Source organism: Mytilus californianus, unplaced genomic scaffold, assembly GCF_021869535.1.
Source record: "Mytilus californianus isolate M0D057914Y unplaced genomic scaffold, xbMytCali1.0.p SCAF_5, whole genome shotgun sequence".
In the NCBI taxonomy this organism is placed as follows: domain Eukaryota; kingdom Metazoa; phylum Mollusca; class Bivalvia; order Mytilida; family Mytilidae; genus Mytilus; species Mytilus californianus.
Window position 1 is genome coordinate 111,034,869 of NW_026262701.1, and position 22,707 is coordinate 111,057,575.

Sequence of the window (22,707 nt, forward strand, 5' to 3'; positions counted from 1 at the left end):
GGGTTTAACTCTTTAGATTGATACAAAGCACAAAAACAACGCACAAAAATACAAAAGACACAAAGTACAGATCTGAGAGTGCTCGCAGTTACTAAATGGTAGTCCAAAGCCAAAAACAACTAGCAAAAATAAAGGTTTCGACTGTTTGTAGGACCGTGAATGTACATATATGTATAATGATATATAGTTGGGTTTTAATTTATTGATAACAAAATCAATATTTATACCGTTAAAAACAATATTCAAAGATCTAATAACAGTGTTGAATTGGCAACCTTTAAGAAAAAAATCATTTAAAGGATCGATAAGTTTACCCGGATTATATCTACATTTACGGGTTCGGTATACAATATAGCCTTAAAAATATGGATATGCTATCCTGTTTGTAGTAGTTTTCTTCAGGTACAGCCAAACTTCCAAACGAAATATTTGTATCTATGGAAGAATTAGGTAAAGGTTTTAAGAAATCCGGGACATAATAATTTACCAGTAATACATAAATTACGTTTCTTAAAATCAAAAACGTCACTACAGACATGGGCATATCGAACGAGTTGTATAAGTTTTGTTTCATATGAATGTCAGCTATCAAGGTTTTACCGACCTAAAAGTTCCGCATTTTGATATTTTTTTATATGCATTTTTTGTTACTAGGTCCTAAGTAAAGAGGAAGCTGTCTGCCAAGGAAAAAAACAACAAAAAAAAAAAAAACAGCATATACGATTTCTATCGAATTCAAACTTTTTCATGAAAAGTTTAGACAGTATGTCAATTAACAATCAAAATAAAGTGTTTTGATGTGGCTACACAATTTTATAGACTGTGATTAAAGACGTTCCATTTAATCTTTTAAATCTATAACAATAGAAATTTGAATTACTCTGATATGTGTATGTCTCCTTTGAGTGTAGTATCAATGATGATCAGTAGTTTGGAATGGTTTTAGCATCAGACGACTTCCTATGTAAATTTCTTTATAGAGAATCTTGTAAAATGGTATCCAATATATACAGAGTTACACAGATACAACGTAGATACAATTATCTTGTCATAAAACCTGATTCAAACAATTCTATGAAACTGACAACATTATCATGCTTGCTTTTTATTTATTGACAACGTATTTGTTACGTTTGGAAGTTGGTTTTTTTAACAGAAAATCGGTATTCCTGTAAAGAGATGATGTTCTCTCACTAAATAGTGTATTTTGTGAGTTTTTTTCATGGTTTTTGTTTGTTGCCTTGATTTGTCCCTTCTCTATCGATTTACGAGATTTGAACATCGGTAAACTTCGATCGCCTTAATTCATAAACTTATCTATCCTATCGATCTGGAAAAAAAAGGGTAACACAGGTACAGTTAAATCTGCCTCATATCTTGACTTAATTCCAGAAATTGGCAATGAGGGTCGGTTGAGAACAAAACTTTACGACATAATAGATGATTGTAGTTTGTCAATTGTGAAGTTTTCATTTCTGTGTAGCAACATTCCAGCAGCGCCTATATATGAATATATCTCCCAGTTGATACGATATTTCAGAGCTTGCGCTTTCCATCATGATTTCTATAATAGAGGCTTGCTGATTACAAAGAAGCTATTGAACTAAGGGCTTCAGATGGTAAATTTGAGGTCATCACTTCGAAAGTTTTACGGTCACAAATTTAAGTTGGTGGACTGTTATGGAATATCAGTGTCACAGATGACTATGGATATTTTCAAAGTATTGTTTGCATTCTGGTGGTCCTTTTACTCGGTTGTGACATCACCGAATAAGACTTAAAACCGAATTCATACTTACCATGAACAACAATATGGCTGCTACATGTGAAACAGGATCTGCTTAATCTTCCGGAGCCAGGAAATTACCCCAGATTTTGATGAGTTCGTGTTGTTCACTCTTTAGTTTTTATGTACAGTTTTGTAGACTGTGCTTTTCTTTTTTTGTTGTTTTGCCATGATTTTGTCGGTCTCTGTTCGGCTTATGAAGTTTGATTCTACCATTTTGCATTTTTAGCCTCTTTTTTACATGATGCTTAATATTATGTAATGCATCATGTGCGCGCACATTTCGAAAATTTATTTCTGATAAGACATTCCAAAAGAGAAAAATCCAACAGCGTCAATAATGAGAAGAAATTTTCTAAAATCAGGCGAACAAGTAACAAAAAACAAGGAAAAGCTGAGCGTCGGAAGATAAACTCAAGATTTTTTTTCTTATTTCTCTTACTTAACTGCAAAGCACTGGTTCCCGGGTTAGTGATATATAGATAAAGAAAACCCTTGCACCCGGTCTTCTGATAAATATGAATATAGAAAGTACTTTTCCAGGCTAATGATATATATAAAAAAAAGTAATGGCTTCAACTTGTATATATAGAGATAGGACGGACATTGAGTTAGTGATATATATATATATGTTACAGGTATTTTCTAAAATTCCTGAACTTATTTTTTAGAATGAAATGTTCACAAAAACTGAAGCATTTCAAGTATTGAAAAACAGGGCAGTTTTATTTATGATAATTGGTGAATTTTCAATACTTTCATTTCAAAAGTTTTAACAATTAAAATTAAATTGTACTGAATTATTCAAAATTCAAAAAGTACTGAACTCGACAATTATTTGTTACTATAAAGTTTGGAAAGCAGGATCTGTTACACATTTTTAGTGATTTGTTTTTGCAAATACATTGTTTTGCGTTAAATCTGGTTTTAGCACTACAGCCACACTTGTTGAAACTCAGATCATGTCAACATTCATATCTGTCAATACTTTTTCTGATCAAACACTCAACGTTTCGAAAATACGGGGTTTCGCAAACAGCACATATATGAAGATCTTTTTTTCATATGTTCCTGAATGAATCAAAGTAACATGAGCATGATTAGGTTGACTTAGATTTTTGGATTATCAGAGCATTCAACAGGAAAAAGCAGATCTTCGTATGGCAGGTGATGCATGCAGATCAAGCGACGCTTATCCTGTCGAAGCACAGGTCTTATGAAGTTCGTGTGATTCCCACAGTTTTTGTTTGTTACCTTGATTTGTCTCTTGTTTTACGACCAACGAGATTTTAACATCTGTAAACTACAGTAGCCTTAATTCATTAGATTGTAAAGATCCAAGAATTACCTCAAGGCAGTGAGGATGAAGATGAAGATGAAAAAGGCCGTTAGTTTCCTCAATTGTATTGTTTCATATTTTTCATGTCGGAGCCTATTATAGCCGACTATACGATATGGGTTTTTCTCATTACTGAAGGCCGTATGGTTGCCTATAATTGCTTGCATCCACTTCATTTAACTGTGTTGGATAGTTGTCTCATTGCCAGTCATAACACATCTCTTTATTTTTAGAAACTCATAATTTTGCATCACAACCTTACATAGCCATGTATGGTAAAACCCATGCTTAAAGGGGAATAATTTTGGCTGTGCAGGATGTATAAATTCGCAGTCTTTCTGAATGTGAATATTAAATCTGATGCCTCGTGTAAGGAGAGTGTCGCACTCTCTGTATCTTTAGAACTCTTTGACGGTTCAGCACGTAGCCTGTCTGACAGGCAACATGTCTGTCCCTATCCAACATACCTTCATTTAAAGCGACAGTCGAAATTCCTGTCCTTTCAGCTGGGTCCATCCATTGAAGAACTTAATTACCTACTTGAATTATTAACAATGTGTCCTAAATATGCATGAAATATTTGCTACTGAATGCAAACAAACAACAATCAGTCAATCAAAATCATCATTCTTTTTTTTTTCGCTGCTTCCTTTTAACATAGATATAATGGCTACTATATATATCTATGCTATTACACACTTCCGTTTTGAAACTAGATTTACTAGATTGTCGTTTGTAAATCTAGTTCTATTGTAAGAACAATTTGTCTTTATGCCAAGAAGATCATAAAATGACTATCTGAGATACAGAGTGAGTACATACTTAACGTTGTTTCACTAAAAAGAACTAATTATAGACACACAAACATTCCCAACTGGTATTTAACAAACAAGGTTAATTTTACTGAACCACTAGCTATTTCTTGCAAGATGTTGTGTTTTTGATCATATGTATTTCAACGATATCCTTTTTCTACAAATAACCTGAAACTTAACAGGCAATTTGTTGATTTTTTTTTCAGAATGTCAGTCATTCTACAAAATGACGAGGTAGTTTTAGCTATTTTATTCCCTGTCAAGGTTAGGCATTTTATGAATAGCCTGAAAGTTCTGATATTTTACAAAATGTCTAACGTTAGAGAATGCCTGTAACATATATAAAGCACTGCCCCCAAGCTAGTAATATATATATATTGGTCTTTTGGAAAATGTTGTTTGTTATGGTGTACAAATTTTTGCACCTCATGATTGCGGTATACCATCTTTTCCGCAAGTTTATTGTTTTCTGTTTGGTAATAAATTATTATAAGATCCATTTTGTTACATCTGGTGATCCGTTTATTAGGCAATCGCCAATGGCAGTCAGCAGGGTTTAAGAACATCAGTTGTTCGACCTGCTAGTCAAATGCGTTTTGTTAAAATATACTTTTTCACTTTTTTGGTCTTTTGGAAAATGTTGTTTGTGCTGTATTTAGACCCCTCTACCAAGAAATTTGTTTTGCATGCACACGTAGAAAAATTGCGGTTTTTATCCAACGCAATCATAGGTTTGAACGTTGTTTTCAATTTAGACTTGTTTATATTTTTTCGTTTGGGCTTGTATTATATTTGCCTTCGGGTTTATATGATCCGTTCATCCTATTTCGACTCTTTCAAAATTCAAGAGTCTATCCTAAATTTAGTAAATTATATGGCCTTCCAAATACCGTTTCGATTCCTAACATCACTGAAGAGACATTAATTGTCGAAGACCGGATATGATGTACAAATTTTTGCACCTCATGTTTGCGGTATACCATCTTTTCCGCAAGTTTATTGTTTTCTGTTTGGTAATAAATTATTATAAGATCCATTTTGTTAATCTGGTGATCCGTTTATTTGGCAATCGCCAATGGCAGTCAGCAGGGTTTAAGAACATCAGTTGTTCGACCTGCTAGTCAAATGCGTTTTGTTAAAATATACTTTTTCACTTTTTTGGTCTTTTGGAAAATGTTGTTTGTGCTGTATTTAGACCCCTCTACCAAGAAATTTGTTTTGCATGCACACGTATAAAAATTGCGGTTTTTATCCAACGCAATCATAGGTTTGAACGTTGTTTTCAATTTAGACTTGTTTATATTTTTTCGTTTGGGCTTGTATTATATTTGCCTTCGGGTTTATATGATCCGTTCATCCTATTTCGACTCTTTCAAAATTCAAGAGTCTATCCTAAATTTAGGTAAATTATATGGCCTTCCAAATACCGTTTCGATTCCTAACATCACTGAAGAGACATTAATTGTCGAAATCCGGATATGGTGTACAAATTTTTGCACCTCATGTTTGCGGTATACCATCTTTTCTGCAAGTTTATTGTTTTCTGTTTGGTAATAAATTATTATAAGATCCATTTTGTTACATCTGGTGATCCGTTTATTTGGCAATCGCCAATGGCAGTCAGCAGGGTTTAAGAACATCAGTTGTTCGACCTGCTAGTCAAATGCGTTTTGTTAAAATATACTTTTTCACTTTTTTGGTCTTTTGGAAAATGTTGTTTGTGCTGTATTTAGACCCCTCTACCAAGAAATTTGTTTTGCATGCACAAGTATAAAAATTGCGGTTTTTATCCAACGCAATCAAAGGTTTGAACGTTGTTTTCAATTTAGACTTGTATATATAATTATATATATATATTATGTATAACTATCACGCAAAATAAAAACCACATAGGTTTAGGTTTGTAGAAAAAGTGTTTTACACCAATATGATTTATAAAGAGGCATATTTTAGACTTGATATATATACTTTATAAAACCATGTTATTTCCTTAAACCGATGTTTATTTTACACGTATTTATGGAATTATGTGATTTTGTATTGTTAATTACAAATGATGCTTCATTAAAGAAATTACAAATGCGTGTTCTACAAAAAAAAAGATTGATAAAACCAAACATAAAGTCTTTTGATTTTGAATTATATTGTTACCTTACTGACTACGTATCTTCCTTCAGTTAAAAAGCATATTTGTTTAGGATAAGCCTGAACCACCCATTCGAGGAACATTAAAAAGTCCCTTGGGAGTTCATGGTAACGTTAAACCCAAACCCGAAAATGTGTAACGTGCAAATAACTTTTCATCCAAGTAAAATGTGAACGGGATGTTCTCATGACAAGGCAAAAATAATCATTGCTGGAAGTTTATATGATCACGACATAAAATTGATAATGATTTTGAAAATGTGCAATTTTAAGTTTATGTTAAAACCCGACATTTGTGTCCCTTTGTGTCTGTCTGATTATTAATGAGTGTCTGCCACTGGCTTGTTATGTAATAGGGGGTTCTTGATGCAGTGAGACAGACAGAAGATTGCAAGTGACCTTCGTGGGTATATGTAACAATATGTAAATATTCATGTAAGTATCTTATCATAATACTTATATATACTTATATATGTGACAAAAAAACTCAACATATGAATTGCACTGTTAAATTTTATCATCTAATAATTCTTTTGAAATGATAAGAAATGATAATTAAATCGTAAAATGCATATGGCATATCATATTGATATAATATTACTGAAGTTTGATAGTGCGACATGTGTCAATTTTTTTTTCAATTTAATTCAATATTTTTTATGTACAGAATAGTTCTTCAAGTAGAGAATATTTGTATTAAGTTTTAATTACATCACAAAGTATAAATTTATAATCTATTCGACTGTTTTGAGAATAGGACATAAAATTACAGAAATCAAAATATCTAAACCTTTAAGATTTTATAGTTTTGCTCGGTTACTCCACATTGAAAATAGTCTATTTTTGTGTCAATTGGTACAGTTTTCATCAAATGAAATTTATAAAAGATAATTATATGTCAGTAAAACTAATATATTGCTCATATGATAAAATATATGTTTATAAAAAATTAATATTTATTAGGAAAAATAAATATGACGTCCTAAAGCGAAATATATATTCATTATTTAAAGCATACTTGTACGACAAAGAAATTTTTAATGACGAAAATCAAACATATGTTTATAGGACACCAACAAGGGATGATAAAATACGTGGATTCAAAAAATAGTGTTCATAAATTAAAGTATATGCGCTTAAAAAATCTTTGTTGATAAAATAAAAATATGTACTAATTCAAATAGTGAAACTAAACCAATTGAACTTGTCTTGCGCAAGAAAAGGGATCATTCCTTCATGACATATCCAAAACAGTCTCGAGAAACTACCATAAAAGATACACTAGTTTCCCTAATAAAACGTAATGCTGTTATCGAAGTTAATGAGTGTTTTTGTTTTCCTGTCAGAAAGCCAAACAACAAATTACGAAGGATATGTCTACAAAACGACAGAAATCATTCAGTGAAAAAAATTCTTGAAGTCATCGTAGACGATCACATAACCACTTTGTATTCTTATACACACCAAAAGCTATTTAATGAATATCATTATTAAAATTGTGATTTCTTACACTGTTTTCCATCTTGGGCGTACATGGGGCACAGCACGTTCGTCTACATCGAAATTGGTATTGAATATTTACTTTTCTGATGATTCCCATTTAAAAATTTGGAGAGAAAATCTGTTTACCTATCTTTTGAGAAAGCAATAAAAAGTCAGAATAATTTTTACAGGGCTAAATATTTGACTGAATAGTATTCTTTCAAGAAATTGACGAAAAGAAAAAGGAAAATTTTAGATTTTCTCCTCAATGCTTTTTGTAGAAAAAATTTGGTTTTTCTTTTTGGAAACCGTTGCACAGATAAAAGTGTCCCGCCTGTGCATTTTTGGTATCTGCGTTTTCTCTATTTCGGAAGTTTATTCTTTTTTAACCATAGACATACACTACATGTATAATATGCCTCTGCTATAACCAATTGCAACTGTCTTAGAATCTTGCGTTAAATGTATACAATAGATTATTAATCTTTTTAGTTCAAAATTCAAGATTTTTAATGTCAATGATTAAAACTTACACACACACACATAATAGTTTTGTAATGACGATACCTCGTATATTATTTTCATTATAAATAGTGCAAATGAAGTTATTTAAGTTAAATAAGTGACCAGTAAGTCAAGACTTCTGAACTCTACTACTGAAAGTAATATCTGTAAGATCTGTATAGTGGTGGGACAAACCTGATATTTGAATTACTATTGCATGTATGAATCTATACGTTAAAAAGTTAGTTCATTTTGTTGGCATCTCTAAAAGAAAGAATTCGTCCAAGTGAAATGACTGAACCATTTTTCTTCTCAACATGGAGCCCTGTTTGAAATTCGTAGTGCTTTGACTGTTTGAAAGGAATTATGTTATTAAAAATAGTTGCGATGACTATTCTAGTTTTAACTTAAAAAATTCCTGCTAATGCAAGTTAGTGTTCCACTTATTTTCTGTATAAGTTTAAACAATATTTTATTTTTCCAAAGTTCACAAATTACAATTATACAGTAAAAATATGGAGATTCGGAAATAAGAAGAACTTATATAAATCCGTCTCCCTAAACAAAATGACAACATTGGGAACATAGTGTAAAGAAACACGCTATAATATAATTTGCAATTTACATTACATGCTTTATGTGGTTTGTCAGTTTGATCGAAAGATGTGATCAACTCATTTCTAATTGTGGTCTTAGCTGTGACTATGACATATATATGTTTCACAAGATATAGTTCAATAATATAAATCGACACAAAAATCACAAGATTTATAAACCAAATCTCCCTGTTTCCAAAATAAAATTTTGTACAACTTAAAAATATTTTCGTTTTCCTCATCACTGAGGAGTTCGCTACCTGATAACAATGTTTGTATATCAACACATTTTCTGTATTATGGGAAAAACACGTCAAATATACCTGATGCTCGTTTAAAAAAATCTAAAGAGAAAAAATAGACTTGAGTCATGAATATTTCCTAAAACTTATTGTTTCTTAATTTTTTGATATTTTGTTAAAAGTATTTACAGGATTATAAACGAGAACGCTAGACACGCGCGTTCCGTCTCCATAGGACTCATTAGATGCGCTCGAAACAAAATAGTTACATAGAAGGTTCTATCAATAACGAAGTTGCATTGACAGCAAAATATTCCAAATGAATGTGCATAATCTGGCTAACGCAATCTTTGTTTTTGGATAAATAAAAGATATAACGACGAAATAAAAACCAAATTGAAATTTTAATTGTCATTCGAGGTCCTGTTATTTGACATTCCCGTGACTGTCGATTAATACAAACTATCTATTACGAGCTTGATTTAGACACAAGTATATCTTTGAACACCGTATGTTGATTTTTAGATGTCTTCAGTGTTGTTTGTGTTTGTGTTATTTGGTACTCTCTCGTTGACACACACACCATATCTCTTTTCATTTATAAATATTTATATGAATCAAAAACTTTCATTAATGCAAATTAGAAGTGAATAATTTAAGATACGCTTCCATAGTACTGTTGTCTTTTCTTCCAGGTTAGTATTTATACTTTCAGTACTGCTTTTTCATGAATACGACGTATGCTGACTTGATATTAAAAAAAATTCATTTTACTATTTCATATTAAAAAAAGGAAAATATGGACTTTAGTTTGTCGGTAAAATGGACATTGATTATTCCACTTTTCGCTAAAACGTCCGATTTTCCCACTAAAATAACCTGACAATTTGCTCAAATGTCCTCCTTGCCATTCTGTTCGATTTCTGCCACAATCCATTTGATGATTTTTCTCCTTGCTATTCTGTTCTGATTTTCTGCTGCAAACCATTAGATAATTTTTCTCTTTGCCATTATGTTCCAATTTTCTGCAACAACTCATTAAATGAATATTCTCCTTGTCAATCCCGTTAGATGCATATTCTCCTTATCATTCTGCTCTGATTTCTGCCACAATCCATCAGATGAATTTTCTCCTTGCCATTCTGTTCCTATTTCCTGCCACAACCAATGAGACGAATTTTCTCCTTGTCATTCTCTTCCTGATTTCTGCCACAACACAATAGACGAGCCGCGGTATCTCTGTTTATAAAACAAATTTCTTTTATCCAGTTTAGTGCTATCTGAACTTTTGTAAGTTTTCACAATGTCAACCCCTGATTTTAAATCCGTATTATTTTTCTACTTGGCATCTTTTTCTCCTAGTTTTCTTTACATTGAATCTGAAATGTATCAATATCTCCGATTACAGGTCATGGTATATCATTTTTTTATCTTCATGCATCTCTTTTTTTCACATGCAATTTTCTCGTTTATTTTATGAAATACTACATTCAATTTCTCAAATTTCTCAACATATTTCAAATCAAAAACTGTTTCTATTAATCTTTATAATTGTTTTCAACGCCATTACTTCAGAATACAGAGTAAAATATACACAAGTGATGAATATTTCAGTATAACTTACGACCACTTGTAATTGTACGATTTTTGGTTGAAAGAAGTCGCAGGATTATTAATTAGTACATCAGTTGCGAGTTTTTTTTACATAAGACTCACCAGTGGTTCTCCAATTAAAACAATGTCTTCAATACTTGTATTTGAAAATGGAATGATTCGAATTTTAATCGTCATTTCGTAAATCTTTTTTTAAATCTTCATATATCCGTCTTTTGTCTGTTTTTTTTCCTTTGTCTCCATTTTTTCCCTTTTTCGTTGTTGTGTATTTGATGCCAACTAATTTGTGAAAACATAGTCCCGAAAAAATTTACAAAAAGGTATAAACAATAACTGAATAAATTAAATTTAAAAATGAAATTAAAATGATGCAAAATTAAAAATGAAATAGAATTATAACAAATTTAAAGTAAACGAAATAAAATGAAATAAACAATAAATTTGATATCGCAAAATACATTGATTTTACTTTTGAAAGACCACACTTGCTTCACATATATACTGATGGCCCGTCAAATGCTGTTTTTTTCTTTCAAACTGGAATAAAGTTTTAATAAATGTTAAGATACTTTTGAATATTTAAACAAATAAGAAGTGATATTGTCTTAATTATCTGCCAATGTTCAGTTACTTTTTGCTGTATCATTACCTTGAAATATGTTATGAAATTCGAAAAAGCTAAATCATTTTTTTAGAATTTCAACTTACTTTAGTGGTTGGAATTGTTATCGCTAGCTTGACAATGCTGTTTATATAAGGTAAACTTTGAAGGTATGATAAGAGTCAGCATTTAACTAATGAAACTACAAAACACAAAAAAAAAAAAACAAAAAAAAAAAAATCTCCCGTTATCTGTGTTAATTTTATTGATACATGTTGGTCAATATAATACAGAAAATAAACCTGAAATGAATTTATTTCAGAATGATCTATGAACATGCCATAATTGGCCCCAAAATCATCATGTACTCATGCATAAAGGTTTGGTAAAATTTGATATGAACAACAGCTTTACAAAATATATATGTTAGACTACCATAAATATCTTTGCAAGTGATATTTAGTGGCAAAGATCTTTTTGGGGTAAGGCTGTTCCTTATATCAAAATATTTATTGAAAGAATTGAAAATGCGGCTATTAAAAAAAACTTGTTTTTCCCTCTATGCAAAAATGAAAAGTCCTAAATCAAATATATATGACATACATCAAATACATTATTACTGGATCCTGACAGACTAATGTCTTTTGGACATATGGAAGATGTAATTCGATAGATTTATAATAATTTATGACTCCCAAATCCATGGGACCAAAAAGGTGGCATTATGATTCCGCCGCCCTTAAATTTAGGATTTAAGCAGGTAGTTACAAATTAAATGATTAATTTTTCGATAAAACATAAGTTTAATATACCACAGTAAGGGGTCAGTGATTATTAGGAAGACATCTATTGCAAGTTGTGATCGATTAAAGCTAAATATCTTTTTCTATTTTAAAGACCAGAGGCCTGTTTATCGAATCGCTTATAGGACTAGGACATGTCCTAAGATCATCTTAGGCCTATTTTAGTCCTAAGTCGGTTATCAAACATGTCGCAAATTAGGAAAAGGCATAGGAATCGTCATAGCTTTAGGACACCTATTCCTAAGATGGTCTTAGGATATGGTCCTAACTTTAGGATATATTTTATGATGGTTCATTTGTAAACAAATAAGACCGCCACCTATATATATTTATTTAGGCTGTAGTATTAATAATTGTTTAGCAATAGACCGCTTATGGACTATAATAATCAACGGAAATATTTGAATGACATTGATATTATACGCAAGTACAGATTAACACAGGCGTTTAGGGAATAGATTTCCTTTTTTCTTAATATTTTTGTTTTGTTTATTCTAATTTTTACTTAGAAAATATTCTTTAATATTTTAACCTATTTTCATTATTATTTATGTTCTTGCTCTTATTCAAAAGATATTACAAAAAACAGTAGTATATATATGATGCCCTCTATTCATATTTTCCACGTGGAAAATAAGAATAGAGGGGCACCATATATAAATACATCACATTAAATAAATGAACATAGGTTAAATTATCAAAGAATGTTTACTTTGGAAACAAGTTAAATCACAAAAAAAGAAAAGGGGGGTTCATTTCCAAAGCGCCTGCGGTCCGTAATGAAATATTGTATGTACTCCGTATTTATATGAAAGATTCACGAGATTTGCCTTTGAACTCTGTAGAGTATAAAACCGCGACACTTCGAATTAAACTCACTCAAAAATATATAATGATTGTTACCTATTATCTTTTATTAGTTTTCACTATTTACAAACAATCTGTTCACTTATGATATAATACGTTGTAACATTTTTTTTGGTTTTTTTTCATAAAGTTTGAATGTACAATTATAAGATAAATATACTCATTATCTTTATAATAATACTAATAATAAAATATTTCTAATTTTTAATGTTATAACTATTTACTACTGGTGAAATTCGATGCATTCTTAAATATTTTGAATTTTTAAAATCCTATGTTTCGTTACTCTAACACTTAGGACAGCAGTTAGGACATCCTAGCTAAGAAAGTCCTAAGATAGTTTCGATGTGCATGATCAGACATGTCGGAAGTAGGTCCTAACATTATCCTTATTTATTCCTAAGATAGATCTTAGGACAGATCCTAGGACAGCTTCAATAAACAGACCCCAGGGCAATGTCAATAAAAGTATCCTAGGATATATCCTACGATAAGTCTTAGGACATTATTTAGGAAAGTCTTAGGACGTGTCTGAGACATGATTTAGGATGTAAAACAAAGCTTTCTCAGAACAGTCCTGACTATGATTGGCGTGTTTCTCGTTTCTTTTTTTATATATAGATTAGACCGTTGGTTCTCCTGTTTGAATGGTTTTACACTAGTCATTTTTGGGGCCCTTTATAGCTTGCTGTGCAGTGTGAGCCAAGGCTCCGTGTTGAAGGCCGTACTTTGACCTATAATGGTTTACTTTTAAAAATTGTGACTTGGATGGAGAGTTGTCTCATTGGCACTCATACCACATCTTCTTATATCTAAAGGACCATCCTAACACATTTATTCAATTAATAAAATATGTAGAGAATTAAATGAAATATATGTTAATGTTTGTCAGTATATATGTAAATGACGGGAGGTTGCATTTTTTATGACGAAAAAAAAAATTACCGCTAAATAAAGTTTATAAAAACGTTATACTAATAGATACATTATAATAAACTATTAAAAATGATAAACAAATTTCTAGTTATGCTATATGTAACTACACTAGTTTTGTCCTTAAGTCCTTTCGATTTTATTACATATATTGAATCAGCATCAGTAATAACAGAAGTCAAAATTGTTTTGAAACCGAAATTCAAATGTTTTCCACGTTTCAATTACTGTTGTACAATTGAGTCAGGTGCAAACACTGTTGCTAATATTGATAGAACTTTTATGCTTCAAAAAAGGGCAGCACGAATTATTTTAAATAAGCGTAATAATATGACATCGTCAAATATACTTTTTGGAGAGCTGCGATGGATACTCATTTCAGATTATTTTGTCTATAGAAAAGCAATTTTAATTTTGAAAGTACTTCACCAAATGACTCGCCTTTTTTTTTTTGATATGTGCATCAGGTTAGTTCTAGAACAAGCACACAAAGAACTTAAAATATGCTTTTTGTTTCAAAATTAAAATTGAATACTATAAACGCTCCTTGTTGATATCTTGAAGTATTTTATTGAACAATTTGTCTACAAATTTAAAACAATGTAACACAATTGAATCTTTTGAAAAACATATATTGAAGAATGTTTTGTATATTTCTAATAACAGTATAATAGTTAAATAATTTACTTGTACTAGTATTTTTATTATTGAATTTTATACTTTATGTTGTAATATATGTATATAATTCAGGACCTTATTGTAAACTAGACTTTGGACTAAATATGTTATCCTGTTGAAATAAAGGAAATTATTATTATTATCAAATTCTGCTTGTCGAAGAAAATAAGCATAAGGGAATGTTATTCAGCAAGCTATTAAATGTGACAACGAATAATATTAAGCAGAAGACATGGAATAGTATCTACACACAGACTGAAGGCCAGTTTTGTTGTTTTTATCTCGACGTAGGACATAGTAACTTTTAGGACTATCCTAACATACCTATATGTATATATCATAACTTTAGGACCACATTTAGGACATATCTTATCGTATGAGACTTTCGTTAACCTGACTCAGGACTAAGACGTGTCCTAAGACCATCATAATACACGTCCTAGTCCTAAGACAGCTTTGTTGACACGGCAACTAGTTATGAATAGAAATAGCTGTACTAAAACAACTTTTTCCCGATTTAAAGCGAACTTCTTAGATCTTAACTCCTTGAACTGTCACTACTTCTGAGATAACGTAAGGGACTAGTCAATTCTGGTGTGAAATACTAAAACTACCAGACTAAAACCATCAATATTCTTGTCGTGCAACACATGTTAAAAATCACAATTTAGGCGTTCGACCATTTTAACTATGCTTTTAAAATGATCGACTTTTTGGTTGAAGTTACATTTTCTTTTTAAGATTAAGAGCAGTTTCCCCCCTATGAATTATTTTTTTATTACCCTAACAATGACGTGAATGCAAGATGATTAGTTAATTTCTACCGACAATAAACTTTAACAGCTTTCAATTTATTTATTTTATAAATTAAATTTTGATGAAGACCATAATTGTATAATACGCCTTGAATAGGTATCTCTAAATATATATTTTTTTTCATTTGGAGAATGGGTTGTTGATAGCAATTCTATATTTGTTTCTGTTTTGTTCACAGCTTCATAATATAGACGCGGGACAGTTTAGAACACCTCCCATGAATTTTAGCCCGATCCTTGTATTTCCAACACCGCTCTTGATTTTCTCTGCATTAATCATGTTAATCTTAAATATTTAGATATCATGAAATAAGTTTTCAAAATATTTTTTCATCAGTATAACATTTTGAAAGATTATAATTAAGTTTAAAATTTATTATCTTAGACACCAACCCGACCAAAGAGTAGAAAGCAACCCAAAGCCACTAATGGGTCTTCAAAGCAGCGAGAAAATCCCACAACCGGAGGTGGGCTTCAGCTTGATCCTAAATAATAATGTAAACTAGCAAATTGGACGCTACACATAACTCCGAAACATACAAAAGGAACCTGTTGTTCAGTGGTTGTCGTTTGTTGTGTGGTTCATATGTGTTTCTCGTTTCTCGTTTTTTATATAGATTAGATCGTTGGTTTTCCTGTTTGAATTGTTTTTCACTAGTAATTTTGGGGCCCTTTATAGCTTGCTGTTCGGGTTGAGCCAAGGCTCCGTGTTAAAGGGCGTAATTTGACCTTTAATTGTTAACTTTTACACATTGTGACTTGGATGGATAGTTGTCTCATTGGCACTCATATCACATATTCATATTTCTATATAAAAGAACCAAAATTCAAAAAAAAAAAACGCACTACAATAAAAAAGGCTAGAGGTTCCTGACTTGGGACAGGCTCAAAAATGCGGTGGGGTTAAACATGTTTTGTGAGTTCTCACCCCTTTACATCTAGCCAATGTGAAATAAACGAACACACAGCAATACGCACAGTCAAACCCAGTTTAAAGGAAGTCCGAGTCAAATGCATTTTTATATAATTACGAGTAATCATAAATATATTATATATTATTATATTATTTTATAAGCTCCAGCCTTGAATTTCTCTATTAACGGTGATACCTGTTTCATATTGTAAAGAAGCCGGTCTATAATTGTTGAAAACTGTATTTTGCCGCGACTTCATTGTGTCTTATATAAAAAAGAATGGTTATTTTTGTCTTTGTATTGGTGTCTCATGTACGTAGATCCCTAATTTCCTTTTGTTCATATATGTGTATATATATAAATGAACAATTATTAAAATGAGTAAAAAAAAAAAAATGAAAGAATATTAAAGCAAGCCAAAAAAAACAAAAAAAAACAGAAATTTAAATCGAAATCACGAATAAAAAATACGTGATCACGAAATAAAATTGTTATAACGAACTATATAAATCGTTATCACGGATATAATTCGTAGTAAATTATTTGTGGAATAATTTATTACAGAGTTTTGTAATTCGTAATCACAAATTTATTCCATGATAACGGTTTTTAAAATGTGTGATCTCGAATTCAAATTATATTTTTGGAGGCCCTAAACAGGCTTCCGTACTACGGATACATGAGCATTGCATTATAACGAATTAGATAGATAACATGCCTTGTTATAACTTTTCACTGTGGCTTGCTGGCTTGTATATCATCCGAAACTTATACCGTATCAAATACACCCGGAACTTATGCATATAATAAATTTATCAAATACAAGTCGAAAGAAATAAGAAACTTAAAAAAAATCAGACGATAAATCTATATGCTTCTAAATAAACATAATTGGTTGTTTTTCGTTTATTGCTGTTATAAATCAGGGAGTTGGTTTGAATCGTTTTACATTTTGTCATGTCTGAGTTTTATAACCGATTGTACGGTAAGGGATTTGATCATTGTTGAAGACCGTATGGTGATCTATAGTTGCTTACGTCCAAGTTATTTGGACTCAGGTGGATAGTTGTCTCATTGGCAATCGCATCACATCTCTTATATCTATAAGTATTGCTCCCTAAAGAATCAAGTCCATTATTTAAATAGTAAAGATAAGTACTAGAGATTTGTTTTCTAAATTTAGCTTTTTGTGGCCATTTCAAAGTGTCAGAAGATGAACTTGAATCACTATCTCTTTTCAAACCACATGATTTTCACTCTCACAATTGCACGCTTTACTTTAGTTTATCAATTTGTCTTTATTTCATTTTACAATTGCTTTGTCTGTCCTTCGACTTTTCATTTATCTAATTGTACTGCTTTGTAACTTTTTCTCCCGTGCGCAATGAGAATTACAAATATGCTAAATAATAACTTTTTACGATACTTCCATTCTTGATTAATTACTTATCGGGAGATGGTTAATTCTTGTTCCAAACAGTTATACAGGAATCAACAATTTATCTGAACAAAATAAATCACAAACTACGTAATTGTATTACTTTATTCGTTTGGCAATCAGATAGTGGACAAGACCAGTATTCATTTGTAAATTATATCACTTTTGGAATTATTTTTCATAATAATTATAATAAAACGGGATATCATGTTGTTCAACAGAAACGTGCTTTTTCATACATAACTTTTACGAAATATGAGAATTTTTTAGGTGCCTGTTTAACTTGATAAGAAGCACTGCGATCTATGATTTTTATCATATTTTTTGAAATTTCATGATACAAACATTTTGTATTTTGGCAAAGTGTACATTGTACATACCAAATTCTGTCTGTTTTCTACTCCTAAACTATATTGAAATACCTATTATAGCACGTTGTTATTGCGATTCCGATTTTGCTCCTTTTTTTATCTCTGTGAACCCAGGGCCTCTAAGCATAAAACATCTTAACTTAAGTGTTCGTTTAAACTAAGATTGTACATGTACTAAGAGTTTCATTTGTTAAGTGATATTCTTAAGTCGTATGCACAATAATCACCTAATATAAAAATAAGGAGATGTGGTATGATTGCCAATGAGACAACTATTCACCAAAGTTCAAACGAAGTGGATGTAAGCAATTATAGGCAACCGTACGGCCTTCAACAATGAGAAAAGCCCATACTTAAGTCTGTTCTAAGGAAATCTTAAATATAAATTCCTAGGAACATTTCATTCATTACCGTTTGATATGAACTGATCACGTAGCATCTGTTTTACATATAACTTTAGCCATTCAGTGCTTACATTGTACATGCAACTGGTCGGAGAAAATAAAACTGATCCCAATTTCGTCAAAAGATGATTTTTTTTTTTACTTTTAAAAAAAAAATATATCCACTTATTTCCATGCATATCGTCCGAAATAATCTAAATAGCAAAGTAGCAAATTTCAGACGATAGTTTGTTGGAGAATAAAAGACTATTCCAGTATGTTAATATTCTGTACATTTTATATCAATTGTCAAAAAAAAATGTTCACTAATCAATTCAATATTTTGTTTTGATTATTCTTTATTGTGAACTGATTTAGGACGAAGTTCAACTATCCCCATTATTTTCTAAACTTCTTCATTTTTTTTTAAGAAAAATTATGTTTTGTGCGTCTATCTTTTGCTTTCTTTTTTTTGGTCTCAAAACATAAAAGAATCTACCAGGAAAGAAAAATATAACCTTGGTCTGATTAAATGTTTAACGTATAAGCTGAATATTTGAAAGCCAATGATCTATAAAAACCGAAACATTTGAAAGTTATATGACAAAAAAGGATCTAAAAATAGCCAAATCCATCTAAGGTCAACTTTGTCTGAGGGAGTTGAAACATTATAGTTTCTTTACAATTTATACGCGAACAATTTTAGAAGCAAATCCGCCAGCTTTGGAGTGATATATTTATATAATCTTAACTTCTAAAGATTCGTTCCCTTCTCATAACTCTCCTTCATGCTAGCATTTGATACCGAGTGAACATATTATTTTTTACACTCGAACGTTCAGGTTTATCTATATATCCATATATACATATATGCATACATGTTTAAAGGAATTCACAGAAAATGATAGAACGAATTCCACGCATGCCAAATTATTGAGTTTTATTCTTGTGGTCAGAATTTTCAGTTAAGAGAATGAGATAAAAGGGAAGGATCAACAGCTAAAATCAGAAACTGTTATAATTTGTCATATATCACACTTCAGGTAATCATTATAAATTCCTCTGCCAGATATAAGGGATTTTTACTAAAATTTCATCGTTGATATGTACTTTAACAGTCTGCTAACGAAGAGCTTTCTTACGTTAAAAACTCTTTCAACAACTAGTTAGGGGTCAGTAGGTGCGCTCAGTTGAAAGACAATTTTTTTATTCCTATCCAACATACCCTCCTTTCCTATGATTTATTTATTGTAGGTTGCTATTTACAGGAAATCTACTGAACAGTTTCCTATGATTTTTAATTTTAATTTTACGGACCGTTTTGGAATACTTTGGTACAAATTACCATGGATATGTTTATTTGTCGTAACCACAATCTCCCCCATCTTCTGTCGTTTATGAACCTATAGCACCGGATGTTTATTTGTCATTTGTATTTCACACATGCTATATTCAATATTTTTTTCATTGTAATATTATCTTCTCTGTAACTATGTATATGGTCTCAATCGTACTGAAAACAGTAATTTAGGAAACACTTGTCAGTGGAGTAGGAAACGCCTTCCTAGCACCGGATGCTTTGTAAGTGGAGCAGGAAATGTCTACCCGTATGAAGAACCAGTGTTGATACAATTTCACAGCCCTCTTAATATTTTACTTTAAGTTAAACTTCATAAAAAACATGTATATCCTGAATTATACATGTGTCAGCATTCTACATTATGACACACGACCTTCCGCAATAGCACTCAGGTTTTTTCTTAATTATCATACTATTCAGCAAATTTACACTTAAATTGCAACAATTAAATTTTGGTTCAAATTGGTCAAAATATAATTGTCATTCAGCAAACGTCTATTCGTGTAAACTGATTTGCTAGCAATTTAAGAACACAACACCAAAAGCATTATGTTTTCTCGGAGTAGGGCTACTTTTTCATATGTTCAAAATGTGATTGGTTGAATAAGTGATGTAATTAGTGCTAATCGTATATATATATCTATCTCTTCATTGCAGTTTTACTTTTAAATATGAAATGATTTTTTCAAGGTAATCGCTTACAAAATTCTTAATTTTGTCAAAAGAAACAAACTTCTATTAAAAAAGTATTTAAAAGTAAAAAGAACACCTGAAACCTGTAGCCTAAATTTGTGAAACAGAATCTTTTTTTTTTGTTACTTTATCATTTAAAAGGAAAACTCCTTTTTGACATTTTGAGAGAAAAACAGATTTATTACAAGTTCAGACTTACTATCATATCATTACTGATTGTTCTAGCAGTTTTTATGTAACAGAGCTATTTCCATATACATTTTGTAAATCTGTGAAAGGAATTAGGTGGTTTTTTCATCATTTATACAACAGACGCAATATTTTATGAAACCATATGATGTTCTTCAAGATGCCGTAACCTATAGACATTTTTACCAATAACATCCATTAACTGGCACAATTTGAAGGTTTTTGGGAAAATCTATCGGAAATTCCGTCTCCTACGTAATTTGTATTCCTAATATTGATTAGTGACGTGTATGGTATCACGTATTTCTCGAGTAATTTATCTAAATGTATGTCAGCTTGGATCAATTATCATGAAAAGTGTTGAATAAAATCTGCAATGAAGAAAACAAAAACCTTATTCTTGTTCGAAAAAAGACAGATGAAGATACGAAGGCGACAATACATGACCATAATTCTAATCAAAACAAATGACATCATGGTCAAAAGAAAAGAGACGCAATAAAAACAGTCTGCAAAATATTACACAGAAAGTGCTCTAACAAAGTATTGTTATGGCCAAAAACTAAACACGGATTAAATTGTCTGGGAAATTAAGGGAAGAAAAAAGTACAAACCATTTTCATTAGTTTACGATTTTGTTTTCAAGATATAATTCAATTTAATTAAGTATAACAGCTTTTAAGAATGTTAGGTGTAAAATATAAAAATATTGTCGGCAAATGTGTGGATCTACCTTTTTCAGGCTGTTTTAGTTACAAAAAATTAAAAAGACATCGAATACACTTGTCAAAAGAAAAAAGACGATAGACAAACAACAGTCCACAAAACACTCCAGAAAACTGAAAATAGGACATCACAAAACCCATAAAAAACGGTGGATATCAGCTTTCATGAGGCTCTTCTTGTGGTGCTAATTACAAAATAAAATAAGCTGGTCATATAAGTCGCAGCTGAATAAACTAGGAATAGAGGACGCGATTGTGGCTACAACAAATACTCAAAGAATACAGTTTGGAGATTTTACTGTACACTTCGTCACACGATGTGTGTGGTATACCAGGAATACGTACTGCATAATACAAATAAACATTACGACAGCGACAAACAAACAAAAACAGGTTATAAATAGTTAATGTATAGACTTATTGAAAGATTTTTAAATATATGAAATAAATAATAATGATTTTTTTTTTTCAACATAGGTACAGCATATAAATACAATAATCCTTTTATTTTGATTTCGTTTAAATTTACTTAAAAATAAATTTGTACAAGTTCTGATCGAATTCTTTTAATTCCTACAAGACAGTCAAGACAAGAAAAATAATTTATTAAAATCTCACCACTTGTTACATATAAAATATACAACATAATAAAACACAAGCTAACAACAAGAGCCAATCTATAAAGAGTTATGAGAGACTATAAAACAATTTAGGATAATGTAAATAAAGTCAACTATCAATTCATTTTTATTTTAATAAAATTTCATTGCAGATTTTGGCAGTATAAAATACCATCTTTTCATTTGTAAAAAGAAATATAATTTTTTCAGCATCAGACATATGTTTTCTTATATAAGAACTTATATAATGTGTAAATAAGTGCTTTTTTAAAATGTTTTGTACAATAGAGCATATACACACTTCATCAAAGGTGCCACAAATTTACCGTACCAGTCCGTAAAACCTTAGGAGGAAACTTCAATTTTACCATTAATAACTCTTGGTTCGGTGGCTTGGAACCAGCAACCCTTTATTACGGAACTTCCAATAGGAAACACAAACCCTGGAATGTCTTATTAACTTGGAGATATATACTCGATAAAAAATAAATGAATATACAAACATAAGGTCTTTCAAAACATCCTTTTTTGCTGTGCTCATGATAGCCTCTTGACAATCATTATCATTATACATTTTCCTAAAATCTTTTTATTTATCCGAATTTGTTCGAGTACGCATATACTTACTGTCACGGAATCTTGCAAAGATGTCTCTAAAAGTTTGTCTGTTCACCAGTTCAAGGACAAATATGTGGAGAATGTATTAACTATTTATAAATTAAATGTTTTAACAATTTTTTACTAGTTTTAAGCCTTGATCATCGCATGAAATATATATTAACAGGTTTATTACG

General features: G+C 30.8%; 1 long non-coding RNA gene across 2 annotated transcripts; it reads right to left on the bottom strand.

Moving 5' to 3' along the window:
- Positions 1-9,294: 9,294 nt before the first annotated feature.
- On the bottom strand, positions 9,295-22,581 carry LOC127700624 (uncharacterized). 2 transcript variants are annotated; one of them, XR_007981666.1, is made up of 2 exons: positions 22,541-22,581; positions 9,295-10,288 (listed from the first exon to the last, which is right to left on the bottom strand). It is a non-coding gene; the product is annotated as an uncharacterized LOC127700624 (long non-coding RNA). The 2 variants fall into 2 exon arrangements; XR_007981665.1 differs by lacking the exon at positions 22,541-22,581 and adding an exon at positions 10,626-12,252.
- Between the last annotated feature and the right edge of the window lie 126 nt (positions 22,582-22,707).